We start from the raw sequence: 19659 nt of genomic DNA on the forward strand, positions 1-19659 counted from the left end.
TAATGGGTTCATTCACCCCTGTTGATTTAATGGGACTGAACCATGGTCTGTTCAAGCACGGCTTGTTGCAACCTCAAGTCATCTCTGCAGAGCAAAATACGCATGATGATCCTTGAATTTGGGAATATTTAGCTCTGAAAGAAGTTGTAATACACTCTGCAGGATTGTCAGAATATCAATAAAGACTAATCTGTTATAATGTGGACGAAAGACGATTCAAAAGGCATGATATCCAGCGAAAATTGTGAATAACTTGAACTCTCCCGCCTTCGTTCCACAGCACAAACACAATCGTTTGTTTACGCACACTCGTCCGTTGTCCGTAAGCATTAGGGGAATTGTGTACAATGGACAGCACAAAAGCTCGCACGCTTTAGCAAAGTCACAAGCAGTTTTGTAAAACATTCTTTGATTTGACAAGAAAAGTTCCCTAATTTCTCTCTGACCAATCAAAGCAAGTTATACATCACTGAAGAGCCCAAACATTCTACTTCATTTTGAAGTGCGAGGGTAAACAATTCCACTAAGCTTCCGTGGTACAGCCTGTGATTTATATGGGCATGTCCGAAAATTATGGCTTATTTTGGGTACTCCGCCATAGACAAACTCAAGATTTGGTGATTTGAAGCAGAATTTCAGAGGAAAAGTGCCCTAATTTCCCCAAACCTATTTTTTTTTTTTTTGGGAAATACACGGAGTAGAAAGAGGGTACATTCTAGTTTCATTTGGAGTGCGAGGGTTTTGGATTCATAGCCATGTTTTTTGTGCAGAGCTATTTTTGTCCCAAAGGAGGGGGATATGACGCGTCTTTTCACGTGTTATAAGCACCGGTGCTCTCGCTCCGGAGCAAATGCGCGCAAGTTTTCCATATGGGGGGGGGGGGGGGGGGGGGTCAATTTGACCCCCCCTTCAGATCTCGGCCGCCGATCACGCGATGGCCGCAAAATTTTGCCTGAAAATAGAGCCGGATGTCAACTACAAGATTACACGGTCATACAATAGAAAAAATGTTGATTTTATATTTTTGAATAAATTAATTATGCAAATTTATGCATGAAATTATATTTTTACATATAACTCCAACAAAAAGACTGAAGGATTGCTAAATTTTTGTGTCAGAGTTCCTCAAGACACATCAATTTTCTTTTGAAAAAATAGCGCAGTCAAAATCAGTTTCCTTTGTTTTTTATTGTTTTGTTAATTTTTCATTTTTTTTACTGTTTTTTCGATCTTTTGTTTTCCATTGTTTGTTTGGTTTTTTTTCCAAAATTTGTTGCAGGCACTTTTTCAAGCTTATCTACATTAGAATTGATTAATTTCAATGGTTAAAAGTTGAAATAATCTAATTTATATCAATTAACCAAAAAAAAAAAAACAAACCACAATTTGCATAGGATTTGCACAGAAATCATGAATTTGAGCTGTTTTCAGGTTGACATGCATATGCAAAACATTGCGTAACTTCAAAACGGTGTATCCGGACGTCGCAAATTTGGTCTCAAAATATGCGGGAGACTTCAATGAAAAAAAAGTCATGAAATGACGCGGCAAAATCTTTGCGCGTTGCGGAATCGTGGCGTGAAATGTCGAGAAGGGGGTCAATTTGACCCCCCAGTTAAAATAGGGTTAATTATAGCACAGCTTTATATACGTCGATCTCTAACCGTGGTCTAAACTCGACCAGACGTCTCCCTCTACATACTTTACAGTGATCATCTCTGTGTGCATGATGCTATGCTTGTAGTCCATGTAGAGTTCATACCACTGCACTGTAGGCCTAACGTTAGGTCTATAATACCGCAATGAGAACCGGACCTAGGCCCTAGGATATAGCTTATCCTGGAAAACCGTTCAATGTAGGCCCTAGATGTTTAACAGTGGTCTAGGTTCTGCTTCTACTACGTTCTAGGGCTAAATCGTGATATCGGTCCCCTCTCATTCTGCGTGTGTGTCTCCACTAATGCGTAAAGTCTATGGAGGTTGAAAGAAGTCCCCAGCTATAGCGGTGAAGGGTGAGTGGGGACCTAACCGGAGTTCTAGACTACCTACTAGTACTATTACTAATACTAGTTGGGCCTAACCCGTTAGTAATAGTAGGCCTATTTCGCGTTAATGCTGTTCTAGTTGGAATAGAATAAATGAGTAGGGCCTACACTGTAAAAAATGCGACATGCGACATGTTTATGAACTAAACACAGTGTTAAAAATCTAAACACTTTGTTTAACATCTAAACACCCGGTGTGTATAGCACGTGTAAAGTATTGAGAGTTAAAGTGTTTAGCTTGGAGTGTTTAGTTGGAGTGTTTATTCTGGTCACGTTATGTTAATCTCAATATGTCCATATATATATATGGAGAAGTGTTGGAAATGGTGTGTAAATTGCAATTTCTAGTTTCCTTTTATCACGAGAAAGTGGAAACTGTTACGACATCAAGATGCACTATGAAATAATTCATGTTTTAGGCCTTTCATGGAAATGCCTAATCAATAAGGAAAAAGGATAACCTAAAAATATGTAATACAACTGTAATAAATTTATATTTTGGTTTCGCAGGTACAGTCCTATATTTTAACTGCTAGAAAAAAATGGGAGTTGCCTTTGTTAATGATTTCGTTCATGGTTTAGGGCATTACCCAAATGTTTGTTGGTTAGGCCTAAACACTTTTACTGTCAGGATAAACAGACGCGTTTACATTTAGAACGCCTCGTAAACACGTTCTAAACACCGCACATGTTTAACATAAACACTGTGATACTCGTACTCTACAAGTCAGCAGCGCATGTGACATGACGGCCGCGGCCACAACGCACGCAGTGGTGCCCTGTGCGTGCGCTTCTAGCGCACACTCGTGCTATGAATGATTATGACCATAATCAATGCACAATTAATTGGCGGGAAAGGAGATGTGCGCGCGCGTACGTACCTGTACGGATGGATCTGTGTGATTGGCTGGCTGGTGCTGCGATTGCATGCCCCAGCAGCGTGATATGTGCGTAGGCCTACAGTACGTGCGCATTCGTTCTAGGCTTGGTCGTCCACTACACTGCACTTACGACTCGATCGACTGCATAAACTGAGCTGCTGCTGACTCGACTGCACTTGTGCACTGCATATAACAAAGGAGCGGATCTAGCTAAGATGGTGTCGAAGGGATAAAGTTCTAGCCTGGCCGGCCTGCATGAAAGCGGTGAGTTTCTGCTAAGTCGGTGAATAACAAGATTTATTGCAAAATCGCCCTCGTTTAATGTAAAACTGTAGTAGGCGTGGAAATAAGCTACGCCCTTAAAGATTTTGCTCGTTTGTTTTAGTTTTCTATTTCTAAATCTAACGACTAAGTTACGTTAGAACGGGGGAACGTTACAATATCTAGGCCTACACTCTGCAAATTACCGGTACCGTAGTTATGGGTAAACTCGGCCTAGCGGGTAAACTCACTGTATCTTTAATTTTACGAAGTCATGAAGTATCTTTCATGTGAATGACGATGGGTTAGTAACTATATTTTGAGTGAAATTCAGTTTTATTCCCTGTAAATTCTTCACTCAACAGGTGGTGAAAATTGAATGTAAAGCCCATTAGGATGTCTTGGAAGGGGATGGCGATGGCACCAAAGTGGGTGACGATGATGTCCTGACGTGTACTGTATAAATCCTGAAAGACATTACATCTGCTGGCAGAGAACGAGGCATGGTGCAGTCAGCAGAGTAAATCGACTGGGGATAGTACATCACTGTATACCATGTACTACCCGTGTGGAAAGTGGAAATCAAGTAAGTACTCAAAATTGCAGAGCCAAATCAATGAATATTATGTACTTAAAGGGCATGTAAATGAGTTTCTATAAAATACAGATTTTAGATGCTTTAAGTTCTTCTGTTTTGCGTGTGTGTGTGTGTGGTTTTTGTTTTGTTTTTTTGTTTTGTTTTGTTTTTTTTTTTTTTTTTTTTTTTTTTGGGGGGGGGGGGATTACCTACTCCCGACTCCCGAATTCAATCCATTAGCTAAAATAAATATGGAAAATTGATTTATTGCAAATATTGTTGAAAGTGTAAATTACAGATCTTCACCCAAGAAACAAAGGATACAGTATGGTCGTAACTCTGCTTGATAATGATGATGAATAAGAAAGAAGAAACAACAACAACAAAAAAGACTTGAATTATTTCCAGAAAATTCAGCAAAGTAAGTAAAAACTGACGCAAGACACTATGTGCTAATGTGATGAAGGGATTCTGTCATTCCTTTTAATTTGAACTTGCTTATGGATTCAGTCAACTTCTTTGCTATCCATTCATTTTCAGAATCTATGGGAGCGGTTAAGTCCATTGTATTGCAAAGCCAACTGATTTGTTTTCCTTGTGTAATCATTTCTTTTTACCAGCACCAGTATGTCATGGAAGAATTGATCAGGGATCACGCCAAACCTGTCTGGATTAGAATGAAAGATGCATGCGCTTACTTCTATACAACCCGTCTAAAGAGTGCAAACATCTGAGGATTACAAGGACTTCGCAAGATATACTGATATACAGTATATCTATAGGCCTACATGCCATATGAAGGGAATGAACCATTGATAATGATTTTGAATGTTAATAATCTTTTTCCCGCTAGCCATGTGATGTCTCACATCGTCATGATGCACTACAGACCTATTAGGAGGCATCCCACCTGTTAGAGCAACCTTTCTTTTGTTTTGTTTTTTTCTTCACTGACAGTGTGCATCTAAACCTGTATACTAGAATAAAGTAAATCATATGGGGGTTGATAGGATTTTGTATGCGCTAGGGCTTCAGTTCTCCGTGTGCGTGTATGCGTGTATTACATAATGACGAACCTCTAAAGAAATATGAAGGTAGGGGGCCTATATAATTCGAAGAGGAATTCAATGCTTATTTGATGAAAATTGGTTTTGAAATGGCAGGGATATCCACAAAAAAAAAGCGATTCTATTGTCCTCTGTGCTTACGATAATGGTCACCTGTATTCTTATTGCTCATAGATATGTGTAATTGTCTTATTTTAACAGCTGGTACGTAAAATTGTAATGTTATCTATTAAGTAAAGACACTTGCTCGAAATCGTTTTGCACTACTAAGAAAAACAGTTTTATTCACTTCATTTTATTCATCAACCAATATCCTTGTAATTCACTGTTAAGATATTACTCAAGAACTTTGTTCGATTAGCTTTCTGTTATATTCTTGTGCAAAAAGGAATATAGAAATCAAAACAAATCAAATCAAATCAAAATATCAGCCATTTCATTTTTTTTCCCCTCAGGTGCTTCAAATACAATCAGCAGATATTGGGCGCAAATAAGAGGCCAGTAGTTGCATTTGTTTGGAATTCTTTGCAATTTTCTTATAGACCTGATAGGAAATGCAGCATTCGGTAGTTAATATTTTCTTTCTGAGATATTCTTGAAATCGGTCACATGGAGAGAGGTATCAGAAATGTAGTACAACATGCATGGAGAATAGGGAGGAGTCTTGCAACTGACTGACAAATTGACAAGGGAAGAGTCTTGCTGATCACATCGCGTGTTCATGACAGCCTTGCATACCCTCCCGCCTCCAGTTGCAATGCATTATTTTTTCTTTGTTCATATCCTCTTGTCTTTACCAAAAATTCTGCTGTGTCGAGATTGAAAGTGGCCCTCCATACCATGATTATGTGGAGTATGATGAGACTGATTAGACTCTAATAGACTATTCATGTATACCCATTGAGTTTGACTTCTTTCTCCAAGGTTCTAGCAAGGTAGAAGTTTTTTCTCACTCACCTTTTGAAATCCACTAACATTCTAAGATTTCTCTCGAAATACCAAAAGTGAAAAATCAATACAGTACTGTTAGCCTACATGTACTTTCAGTGAACGTCGCAGTGAAAAAGAACGATATCATGTATGTATTTAAGTTCCATTATTGGTACTGATCAGGGAGTGCAGATGTTCACCACAGGCTAAATACAGTGAAAACTTTTTTTTTCTTTTTTTTCTTTCTTTTTTTTTTTTTTTTTTTTTGGGGGGGGGGGGGTCTCTTTATGATGAGTGCATCATCTACACTCCCTGACCAGTACCAATACGACCATAGTGTTGTGCATGGTATAATTTGCCGTGAGCCTAATTTGGTTCGGGTACACCCCAAAGCACTTTGCCAATAACTGATGCAATCTTCAAGGTCGGCATCGATTTGTTCACAGACTGCAGTTATGTTCCTGGAGGTTATACATACATGTCAAGCTTCCGAAGCGTTGAGTTGCAATTCACAATCAACAAGTTTATTCGTTTGTTTTACAATACATGTACTAAGAATTAGTTCTGAATACAGTAGAAAGACGGCAATTCTTGAAAGTAGGCTAAGAATTACATGTGACTGAAAAGTAATTGTTAAATGCAATTTTTTTTCTCCAAAATGAGTTATGTGTCATTTCCTGCAAATACAAACTTTACTGTGTGTATAGGAGAGAATTCCATTCACGTCTTCGTGTACAGGCCAGTGACTCCCAGGTATCTTGCATTTAACTCAGTATGGTGTCGTATAGCAATAACATGGCAATATTTAAAGGGGAAATCCAGTCCAAATACAAGTTAGTCTGATAAGAAAGAATAAAATATTAAGAGTTCATTGGTAAAATTTTGATCGAAATCGGATGTAAAATAAGGAAGTTATGACATTTTGAAGTTTCGCTAATTTTTGAGGAAACAGTTCTTGAATGGTTGATATGAATATGCAAATGGCAACGTGGGCATGTCATTCCCTCACAACTTACTTAATTTCAAGTTTTTCATTCAAACGCAATTATTCCCGAGGCTCAAGTCCTGATATATCTAACTGATCACTTTTCTGTTATTCAACCAGCAATACCATAATGTTTCACATTTCATTAACATAAACATTGAATTTCATCATTTTTTTTGGGGGGGGGGGGTACACGATCAATGGAAAATTGTTATGGCATGGTCAACTCACTCATTTGCATATTCATATCCACTTTTAACTGCTTTGCAGAAATTAGCAAATCTTCACAGTTTGATAACTTATTTTTCATCCGATTTCATTCAAATTTTTACTGTTAAACTGGTAAGGTTTTACTCTTTTTTATCAGACTTATTTATTGGACTCGAATTCCCCTTTAAAGGATTTTAACTTATTATTCATCAGATATTGCCCAAGCTTTGACTGATGTTTTGATAACTTGCATTCAGAGAATTGCCTTTAACTCTTGTAGCCAAAATGTTTCTGAAAGCTAACCCAGGTCTTCCCTGGTATTATGCGATGTAAGTGTGCTGATGATTTGGTACATACTGGGTAAATTCTATATAATGTTATGCGTTTATCTTATTCCATGCAAAAAAGTGGAAACAATCCACTTTACATTAATAAATACACGGGAATTAACATGCATGATGATATGTCTCATTTAAACACGTAGAAATTAGCATGTATGAATGATGTGTAAACATGTCTCATATAAACACGTGGAAATTACCATGTATGATGTGTAAACATGTCTCATATTATAAACACTCAGCATGTATAAGGTGTAAACATGTATCATATAAACACTGAGAAATTACGATGTTTAATATGTAAACATGTCACATGTTTAGTGTATGCAATTTTGTGATCGATCTAAAAATCAGACATGTGTTCTGAGAATAAACACTGAAATGGCAAATAAACATGTCGCAGTGTTTTTAATCTGTCACAGCGAATAAACATGTCGCAGTGTTTACATCGTAAACAGTGCGTCATGTTTATTTTTTGGTTCAGTGTTTAGATCTTAAACATTGTGGGTGTTTATGTGACTGTGCGGTGTTTAGTATTTAAACACTGTGAGTGATTACGGTGTAAACGTTTGGTGTTTAGGCTATAAACACAGCAGGTGTTTAGTTTTTAAACATCAGAACCGTTTAAAACATAAACATGTGTGTGTGATAAACACCTAGGGTGTGCTGAAAATAAACACAGCATGTGTTTAGTTCATAAACATGTTTAATATATAAACACGTCGCAGTGTTTTTAAACTGTCACAGAAAAGTGTTTAGTTAGGTGTTTAGAAACTAAACAAATTTTTTACAGTGTACAATTAACGCCAACGGTTGTGAGACTTGTTTAGACTAACGGTTAGACTTTTACAGTTAGACTTAGAGTAAGCCCTACCTCGTTAGAACCCCAACTTAAGTACATGTAGACTAGACCGTGTCTAGTTCTATTAGTTTCTTTAAGATCTAACATTACACTGTTAGTAGTTAACGTTAGGCCTACGACTAACGTTCTGGAGAATTTAGACTCGGAGTTTAGTGTGTCCCAATATTTTCTGAAGCGCATAATGTTAACGTTAGAACTTTTAGAACTCTATTAGAAGATAGCTCCTGATGATCGATGTATCATGAGAGGCATTTTTTCAACTTCGCTCTGTAGGTGCCTACAAAAGTACAAGTAGCCCCCTCACACAGTTACAATGTCAGATGTACAATGTCAATGACGGTTACATTCGTCACTCATTTTTGTTAATTTTGGAAATCATAACCTGGTCTAGACTCTATTTTGTTTGAAAAATGCGTTTCTAACGTTAAAAAGTTAAATATCGACTTATGAAATAGTCCGCGAATAGGCCGAGCCCCATCCCAACATGCACAAAGACTCAAAGTATTACTGTAGTATTAGATCCTATGAAACACCTAACAGTTGAGTTTCGGCCTCGGATTCTAGCTGTTTTCCTGCACTACGGGAGGAAAAACCACAGGTATGACTACACACTGGATACTGACTCAAATCCCATCTCATATATAGGACTCAATAACATGTGGAAGTGAAGAAAGAGATTTGGGGGTGCTATTTCAGGAGAATTTGTCTTTCAGTAAACACTCAGCAGATGCTGCCAATAGAGCCAACAGTAAAGTGGGAATGATTAAGAGATCTTTCACAACTCTACAGAAGAAGGGCTTTCTCTCACTCTACAAAACAATTGTGAGACCAACATTGGAATACTGCAACTCAGTATGGCACCCAACACTGAAGAGGGATGAGGACATGCTAGAAAAAGTCCAACAAAGGGCAACAAGGCTTCTTCCTGAACTGAAACAAATGACATACCCAGAAAGACTCAGAGAACTGCACCTTCCCACTCTGGCTTACAGAAGACAGAGGGCTGACTTGATACAGATGTTCAAAATTCTGAAAGGCTTCGACAGAGTAGATCCCTCTAAATTCTTCCAACTGGCCAGCGGTTCAACAACAAGAGGTCATGGTCTCAAACTTGTCAAACAACGTATCCATTCTAGTCTGAGGCAGTCTGCTTTCTCAATAAGAAATGTTAACAATTGGAATGCACTTCCCAAGGAGGTCATCAACGCTACCACCATAAACCAATTCAAGTCGTCCCTAGAAAGACACTGGAGAAACAACCCAATCAAATATGAGCCCTACCTGAGACGGGACAGAACTGTAACGAGGGACAAATAAGCTTAGCTTCCAGTCTCTACACCCAAGTATACCCAAGTAAGCAAGTAAGTTAGGTGTTTATAAGGTAACTGCGACCAGCCCCATAGCTAACTGTGTACACTAACGTTACAAGGAGCGTCCCGGGCGCGTGTTTTTTTTAGACGGCACAGATTGGGGAAACTAAAAATCTATCGGGGACCCTATCCCTAAACCTAACCCTAATCCTAATCCTAACCCTAACCATCAAACCCTAACCCTAACCCTAACCCTAACCATAACCATAACCATAACCAAAAACCCTAACCCAACGTTTTTCCGATAGGTTTAACACGCGCCATGCCCCAATCTGTGCCGTCTTTAAAAAAAACGCGTCCCGGGCCCGGGGTTATTCGTAAGGTAACTTAGATGGTCGTTTACGGAGAGGTAGTAGCCCATAATACTGGAAAAACTCAACAAGTTATAATTAGATCGATCTATGGTTTGCTTACCTTCAAAAATGTGAATAATATCTCCGCCCCGGATATGCATAGGATTTACGTGCGTGTGCAATCGTGAGAATCAGAGCCTGGATGTAATGGACGTGAGAAAATTTCTGTCTTCAAATTAGTCCATGGGCCAAGACCCGAAAAATGGGTTGTTGGTACCATCTGAGGTGGCACAACCTTTTTGGTGTCATTTTGTTTGTCGGGCATAGATATGCTTATCAAGCTATGATAGCATTTCCAAATGAGTAGCTTAGTCATAATAAATGAATTTTTAACCAATTTGGTCGCGTATTTATATCCCTATACTTCTGAATCGAAACTAAACCGCTATACAAAGAAGAGCACTGCCTTCTGTATGTCCACAGGTGTTCTGTTGTAAACGCGGTGCGCTTAGTCTTTATTCAAGGCAGCGAAGGGAATATCCAAAGGGTTATGATATCCACAGCTGTCACGCGGTGCGCTTAGTTCTTTATCAGGGGCGTCACCAGCTTTTTTTCAAGGGGGGTGCGTTTTGACACTAAATGTTCACGAGATTTTTTTTGACAGACATTTTGATAGGAAGCTCTCAATCCCTAGACTTTTACTGTTTTTTTAGGGAAACCAAGCGGGGAAAGGGCACCGGTAGCTAGGATTTCATCTTGGGGGGGGGGGGGGGGGGGGGGTTGGGGTAGTATGCGAGGGAGCGAGCAAGGGTGGGGGGAGTGTGTGTAAGTGCCGGAGAGGGTTGCACCCCTATATAAATGGATAATGGAAATGGTGTGAAACGACAAATTACTGGCAGCGATATCAGGGGAATGGCATAACGACTACATGCGAGCGAGCGGATCGAGCGAGCTTGAAAATTTTGACATTTTACAGTCCAAAAACTGCCGTTTGTAGCCATATTTTTTTGCTTTGTAAATTAAGGGGGGCGCACCGGGCGCAACTGCTGGCAATTACTGGCAGCAACATCAGGAGTGGCATAACAATTAAATGCGAGCGAGCGAAGAGAGCGAGCTTGAAAATTTTGACATTTTACAGTCCAAACGCTGCCATTTGGAGTCATCTTTTTTCGCTTTCGAAATAAAGGAGGGGTGGGGGCGCAACGGGCGCAACTGCCGGTAATTACTGGCAGCAACATCAGGAGAATTGCATAACAATTAAATGCGAGCGAGCGAGCGAGCGAGCTTGAAAATTTTGACATCTTACAGTCCAAAAACTGCCGTTTGTAGCCATATTTTTTTTTTTTTTTTGCTTTGGAAATTAAGGGGGGTAGGGCGCACCGGGCGCAACTGCTGGCAATTACTGGCAGCAACATCAGGTGAATGGCATAACAATTAAATGCGAGTGAGCGAAGAGAGCGAGCTTGAAAATTTTGACATTTTACAGTCCAAACACTGCCATTTGGAGCCATATTTTTTCGCTTTCGAAATAAAGGAGGGGTGGGGGCGCAACGGGCGCAACTGCCGGTAATAACTGGCAGCAACATCAGGAGAATTGCATAACAATTAAATGCGAGCGAGCTTGAAAATTTTGACATTTTACAGTCCAAAAACTGCCGTTTGTAGCCGTATTTTTTTTTGCTTTGGAAATTTAGGGGGCACATCGGGCGCATCTTATACTGTTTGCAATTACTGGCAGCAACATCAGGTGAATGGCATAACAATTAGATGCGAGCGAGCGAAGAGAGCGAGCTTGAAAATTTTGACATTTTACAGTCCCAAAACTGCCATTTGGAGCCATATTTTTTCGTTTTGGAAATAAAGGAGGTGGCAGCAATACTGGCAGCACTATCAGGAGAGCATAATGATTACATTCGAGCGAGCGGAACGAGCGAGCTTGAAAATATTACATTTTACCGTCCAAAAACTGCCGCTCTTTTCTTAGCCATATTTTGTCGCTTTGGAAATTAAGGGGGAGGGGCACGGGCGGAACTGCTGGCAATTACTGGCAGCAACATCAGATGAATTGCATAACGATTAAATGCGAGCGAGCGAAGAGAGCGAGCTTGAAAATTTTACATTTTACAGTCCAAGAACTGCCGTTCTTAGCCATATTTTTTCGCTTTGGAAATTAAGGGGGGGGAGCGCAACGGGCGCAACTGCAGGCAATGGTATACTGGCAGCAACATCAGAAGAATGGCATAAAGATTAAATGCGAGCGAACGGAGCGAGCGAGCTTGAAAATTTTGACATTTTACAGTCCCCAAATTGCCGTTTGTAGCCATATTTTTTTTGCTCTGGAAATTAAGGGGGGGGGCGTACCAGGCGCAACTGCCGGCAATTACTAGCAGCAACTTCAGGAGAATGGCATTACGATTAAATGCGAGCGAGAGGAGCGAGCGAGCTTGAAAGTTTTGACATTTTACTGTCCAAAAACTGCCGTTTGAAGCTATATTTTTTTTTTCGCTTTGGAAATTAAAGGGGGAGGGGGGGGGGGGGACGCCCGGTGCGCCTGGTGCGCCTGGTGCGCCCCTCTCCCTGGATCCCCCATTGGTAGTCAAGGGTGTGGGTTTATGTTCATTGTTCTTATACTGTGGGAGGTTTGACCAGCGAGGTGGCGTCGAAGTGACCAAGCGGGGAAAGGATGTCCAAAATCTGCACTTTAGAGCATCCCCTAAACTAATTGTGCGTGTTTGTTTGTGTGTGTGTATTATATGTACATGGAAAAGTTAGGAATTAGCCCAGGTCAAGTCTTTTTATTGGCAATGCAAGACATTTTTACATAGACTAGCATGTAAAGCAACACTGCAAAATCAATGATCTAGCTTTGACATTCTACATCACATTGCGCAACATTGTAGCCACTCTTCGTTCGGATGTACTGAGTACACTGCGCACATCCTGCTTATATGCAGAATGCCAACCAGGAATCACGCTGAATCACAATCCCTTGTCGGATCCGGGCATTTTGAACAATGTTTCACACTATATACCTATCTAATTATGGTTAAAAGAAATCATAGAAAAATATCTTATTTCTTGATCACCTTTTCATTCAAAAGCAGTTTACTAACACCTGAATTACTATTTCGGTATACTATCTTTTACCAGCGGATTGGGAGGGGGGCGCACCCCCCCCCCCCCTCCGTAGTTACTCCACTGCTTTTGGGTGAAATAATTGGACAAATTTCTTGAATTCTAACAAAAAAGCAAGAAAATCTTTTCATCGCGGGAATTATGATTATGCGGGGTGGGGCAAATGGTGCGCTTGCCTTCCAATATTTTTATGGGGGCAATATTTTTGTTTTCTTTCAAAAGCAAGAAAATCTCATTTCGGGAATTATTAATTATGGGGGGGGGCAAAATTAAAATATGCGTGCCCCTCCAATATTTTTATGGGGGTAACTTTTTGTTTTTCTGTCAAAAAAAAAGATACGAAAATCTTCTCGTCTCTGGAATTATGGAGGGGGGAGGGGAGGTGGGCAAAATGATATGCTTGCCCCTCCATTTTTTAAAATCTTTTGCTAATGAGGCTAAGGCTCGCTCTTGGGTTGGCAATATGGATTGGTCAGAAGTAACGTACATAGACCCTACATACTTGTAAGTAGCACACGTAGGCCTACATGCAAACGTGTATAAGTGCTCCGTATCGTACGGATGTACAGTACGGTCGATAAATAGTAAACACTGTAGAATATTAATAGATAAAATCAGTGCTGCCAGAACCAGGGGTGCGAATTGATTTGTGTGTGTGTGTGTGTGTCCCTGGTGCAAAATATAAAAAAAAAAATAGAAAAGAGTAATTATTTAGTGTCCGGCGTTGAGGTCGCTCGCAGACTGATTTTTTTTTTTTTTTTTTTTTTAAGGATCTGAAGGGGGGTGCGTTCGCACCCAACGCACCCCCCCTGGTGACGCCCATGTTTATCTAGACCAATGTACCGTTATCATATCTAAAGTTCCTCATAAAAGGGATTATCCATACTGTTTTTATACAACCCTATCAACAAATACATCAGTTTTAAACAAAAATCACTCTGTTCATTTACAATATCATTCATTATAATGTATCGTAGTGTACCGGTACATCGTTTTTGCATTATCTTTTATTGTTGGAGGGAAATAAAGTGACATTGGCGTGGTATCAGCGTTTTCACCGTAGCGTTTTCACCGGAAAATTATAAATGATTGAAAAATACGGTAAAATTCACTAGGAATTGCTTTTGTTGTTGTTGTTTTTAGATAAAAGGACATACACTGTATCATACGCTTTGGATATTCCCTTCGTCGTCTTAGAATAAAGACTAAGCGCTGTGGACATCATAACCTTTGGATATTCCCTTCGCTGCCTTGAATAAAGACTAAGCGCACCGCGTTTACAACAGAACACCTGTGAACATGCCATAGAGCTGCATTTTACAGCTCTATGGAACATACAGAAGACAGTGCTCTTCTTTGTATGGCGGTTAGTTTCGATTCAGAAGTATGGGGATATAACAACGAGACCAAATTGGTTAAAAATTCATTTACTATGACTAAGCTACTCATTTGGAAATGCTATCATAGCTTGATAAGCATATCTATGCCCGACAAACAAAATGACACCAAAAAGGTTTTGCCACCTCAGATGGTACCAATATCTGGCCTGGCCCATGGACTAAATGGAGTGGCCACTCCATTTGAAGACAGAAATTTTCTTACGTCCATTACATCCAGGCTCTGATTCTCACGATTGCACACGCACGTAATCTTCAAATGGAGTGGCCACTCCATTTGAAGACAGAAATTTTCTCACGTCCATTACATCCAGGCTCTGATTCTCACGATTGCACACGCACGTAAATCCTATGCATATAATACACGCACAGCACATCGTATACACATGCACACAGTACGTCCACGCACAGCCGACAGACGCGTCGCTCAGGTAAACCTTCCCGCGCCCAAACCAGGGGAAATTGCGGCTGGTGATTGGCTTAAAGTAAACACATGACAGGGGAATTCTCAATTTCTATTGGCCTAACCAAATGCATTCAAACATGTATTCACTGGAATTCACCCTAGTTCTGCCAGCTTGACTTACTAGTTCACGGTATAGTTCCTTCAGTTTTACTAACATGCGCTGTTTTCGTAAGATCAACGAGTTTTTGATAGTTTCTCCACTTCGACTAGCTTTACACTAGTTCCTCCACTTTGACTAATTCTTGGCGTATACACTGCAAACTAGTGCAGCATACAATTTTATGCTAGTCAGACTTGATTGACTAGCTTTGGGTTAGTAAACCATGGCCTGATTTAATCCAGCAGAGCATTACTAGCTGCATTGCCGCATTTTACTATCATCATGTTCGTATAGCAATTTTTACTAACCGTGCTCGACTAGTTTAATACTAGTCAGGCCAGGAATTGACCCATTTAGGTTGTGTGTGAAGTACACTAAAAACAACCAAATGATATATGCCTTAACGCTAAATTAACATAATTGTACTTCACGCCTTGCAACGCACAGCACAGCACAACACAGCACTCACCTCAGCGCAGTATGATAGTAATGGTTTGTTTGTCATATTCCGGGAAAATGCCTCTTGAAAACAAATATAATGAAAACTATTTTGAGTTTCCCCCCTACTCTCCTTTACCTCACAATACGATAGTCTGGAGTTGATTATTGATTGATTTTTGCAGACACGTCCCTTATAAAGTTATGTAAGTCAAATTTAAATTCAAAATTAGGCCTCGATCCATGTGAAGCAGCTGCTTATGATCGCGGTCTCCTACTTTTCTGTTATAACGCTGTTTCGAAATACACAGTTAAAAAGATAGTTCATTTGAATCCCCCTTATTTCTATTCTTTCCTAAATGTTGGTTATTGCAACAACATAATATATTTTATATGAATAATCAATCATCACCCAGTTGATTTACAATTGGTTTTACGATTTCCTGTTGAACTTTTTTGGGGGGGTGATATCATTCTATGCGTTTTATATATCAAATACTGTTATGGTCCTAAGTTATTTAAATTAATTTGTAAGACAGTATGCTAAGCTTATGCGCCGTATGATGTTATTTCCCAAATGTATGTATTCCCTTTTTGTGTGTGATTTGAAAAAGAAAAGACAGAAATAAAGTCAAACAAGAAAAAAAAATTAAACGTATTTCCACATTAGTCGGAGAATGAAAGATCACTTGATTAACCTCTTTCAAAAAACATGGGAACAATCTTACCCTTAACAGTAACAACCAAAGGAAATATGTACTTTTCATGTGAAACGAAATTTTGTAGAATTCTAGTTATATTTTCTTGCTATCGTTTTCCATATTAGACGTCATGATCTGTTATATTTTTCTCAACCAGCAGTCATCAATGCAAATGCATAACCTTTGAATGCAATGTTTGATTTTCCTCAAACTTTCCCTGCTGTGTTCTACTGTGATATTGCTACATTCACTTAATTCACATGACAATTTGGGTTTTATTCCCAATTCAACATTTAACTTTTTTATAATTTCTCCTGATTTTTTCCTGTTATGCATATAGGAAGGTTTCCTTGACATGAATAAGATTCCATGCACCTGAAAAGAACTATAATTATTCATTGCTGAAGTAGAAAGAAATTAAAATTTTCTTTTATGGTTTTTGAAAGACACAAAGTCATACTTCTGTAGACTCTTATTCAAATTGTATATCTTATTTTTTATTAACGTATATGACGGGCATAGGCTAAATGGCGACTGTTTTAACAACAATGATAGTCCATTTATAGTGATTAAATTGTTTAGTACTCATCGAAGTATAAAACGGTTCAAAGGAACAATACCAAGTTTAAAACTACAACAAAACTGGAAATAAAATGATACCTACTAGCTATTTGGACGCGAGCATATCGTCAATACACGTCAACCAACAGCCAACAAGTAGGCCTTTCTACTGAAGGAAAGTTCATTTCAAAACTTACATACAATCAATCACTCCATTCATTGGTTTAGTTTTGTTTTTAAGCTGTTAGATTGAAATAAGCAAAGCAAAGCAAAACTTAAGCCTACAACAACAACAAAATAACCAAAAAAGAAACCTATTATAATGCATAATACAGTCGAACAGACTTAATTTACATGCAAATACCAATATTGTTATACGCAATGATTAGAACAAAAGTTGCATCATGAAACATGGATAAATGATTATAAAATACTTGACTAATATACAACGGTGACTCTTCTTCCTTACTAGCGATATGTTCTACACATAAGTTGTTAGTATATTCTTTAATGATCATTACAAGTATTTGTGTGCGGTAAAAAAAAAAAAAAGATCAGTTCTGCTCAGTATTACCTCCAGGACTATGATGTGACGATCACTGAACTTGTCTGGGTTTCGCAGCAGTGGTGCGTGCTTTGTGCTGGCGCTGACCGCGCCGACGAGCGCGAAGAGAACGAAGACGATTTTCGTGTTCATCATTGAGAGATGATGCAGACGAGTAGGAAATGACGTTGTGACAGTAGCACATCACGCGTTTTGTAGTTATCGTCGGTGTCTCAATGGTGACGTGTGCACTGTTTGTGGACGGGACTCTAATCACGTGATCGTGTGGTTTGACAAAGAAACTCATAAAGAAAGGAGAAACAGATTTAAAGGCTGAGACGTACACGTGACCAAGTGTGTGATAAATACAGACAAGGAAGTAGGAATAGGAGGATGGTCATCAAAAAACAGAGTAAAGAAAATAACATGAGCGCTGATGAGAAAAAAGGACAAAAATGATGATTTACAGTTCTGATGTTAGTGATAATGACAATCGTATTCGTTATCATAATATCATGTGTGATGACTCAATCCTATTATCTCGAAAGCAGTAAAGCGGAATGGCCACTGAGCGACATGCCCTGCGATTTGGCGCGAGTTGATAGCGACCTCGAGATCTCTGTGAATCGCACCAGATCGCCACGAGTTGGAGCGATCTTATTGCGTACGCGATCCGATCTTCAGTGTGCACTACGCGACCTCTTTGCAATCTCATGGCGACTTCCTTGGGAAATGTTTTCTGACCCATTTCCTCCCATGCGCCGCTGAAAATGCGTATTCTTTTGCACGCCGGTATATACTTTGTGGATTTTTATCCAGGAATTATTGGTCAGACTTGCTTTATTTTGTTATTTCTTTGCTAAATATATATATTTATCATCATCTGTTGAAAGTTTTTTTTTTTACTTTTGTTGGTCTGTTTGTTCGTTTCTCTCGAGGGTCTCTGCATTGCAGGTCAACCAATTAAAATTAGCAGGTATACCAGACACGTAAAGCTTGGAGGCCCCTTCGTCCCACAACTTATTCCTTTCTGAGCCTGTTGTGGTACCCGACTGCATGTACATTGTAGAGCAAGTCTTGTTCCCTGTACCACTGCACGATTATCTCTTCTTGATCAGGATCTAAGGGTAACGGGGCTCTTAGTGGAACAAATATTGTCTTCCTGGATTATTGTTTTTCAAAATGTGGCTTATATGAGTATGATCAATTCCGGAGATGAGACATTGCCGGTTACGATTGTAATAAACCTTGATTGACATAAAATTGCTTCAAAGGATAAAACCCTTTTTGCGGGATGGACCTGACAAAGAACGAAATAAAATTGGACAAGATAAATAATCATGGTGCGGAAGAAGTAAAAGCTTCATCACCAAAATTAACACTAAAATTTTAAAGGGAAGCTGACTCAAAGGGTCTCATGTTTCAGCAAACTGCGTTATCCGCACATTTATTCATGAATATAATTTTTAGGCGAGGAGGATATCTTTTAAAAGCTCTTTAATTGTCGTGCGCATAACGCACACGTTCAAGTACACACGCACACGAACAAATACATAGGCCTACACATTCATACGTACGCACAAGAAGAAGATTAGTATGTTGGCTTATCCTTTTGTATCACAGTTATAAATACATGGTGTTGTGTTTAATATCTTATAATGGGGGACGCAATCTGATTCTGATAATGAATGAAAATGGTAAAAGAGATAAGATGATATTGATTATGATAATGCTGACAATGAATGATATTTATTATCACTTGCGTAGGCCTATCTGGTGATGAGAATACAGATGAAAAAAAGTGATGACAATGATAATACTTTTAAAAAAACCTGTGAAGACAACGAATGATGAGGATATTTGTGCATCATTTTACGATAATGAATGGTCGAATGTTGACTCCAGTGATGACAAAGACGAAATAACGATAACGATAACCCTGGTAACAGTGGGATTATGCCTAATGAGGATGATGCTGAAGACTATTATAATGACGATGAGAAAAGATGCAAAATAGTCCTGTCAAAACATGGAATAACCCAAAACATCTTGCAACAACTTTTGAAAGGATGATACCATCACGTTGGTGACTTTTCATCAGTAAAGAATAGATGTACTCAAAGCCTGTGCAAACTTTCAGTTTAGTTTGATTATTCCTTCACAATAGTAGCTTTGAATTTTGATGTCTTGTTCTTTGTTCTTTTCATCGCACAGAGCACTACTGGGTGAGATTAATTATAGACCTTCCAAGCCTCTTTTATCAGTACACGCTCTTCCAGAGAGTGCACATTTTATTCCATTGTTTAAAGAGCTGGGAGAGTTTCATTTGTATTGTATTACAACATGTCATTTCAAATCCTATAGTGCCAGCTCCTCCAGAATCCATTATGGTGACTTATTGATGGTTTTGTAGTACAGGGTCATATATCAAGAGTTCACTGAAAGTCGAGTGGTATAGCATTATCTAATTGGAATAGATTGCCGCCATGTTAACT

This window comes from Diadema antillarum, unplaced genomic scaffold (assembly GCF_040938485.1).
Source record: "Diadema antillarum isolate AM-2024a unplaced genomic scaffold, OU_Dant_1.0 seq00001936_RagTag, whole genome shotgun sequence".
Classification (NCBI taxonomy): Eukaryota; Metazoa; Echinodermata; class Echinoidea; order Diadematoida; family Diadematidae; genus Diadema; species Diadema antillarum.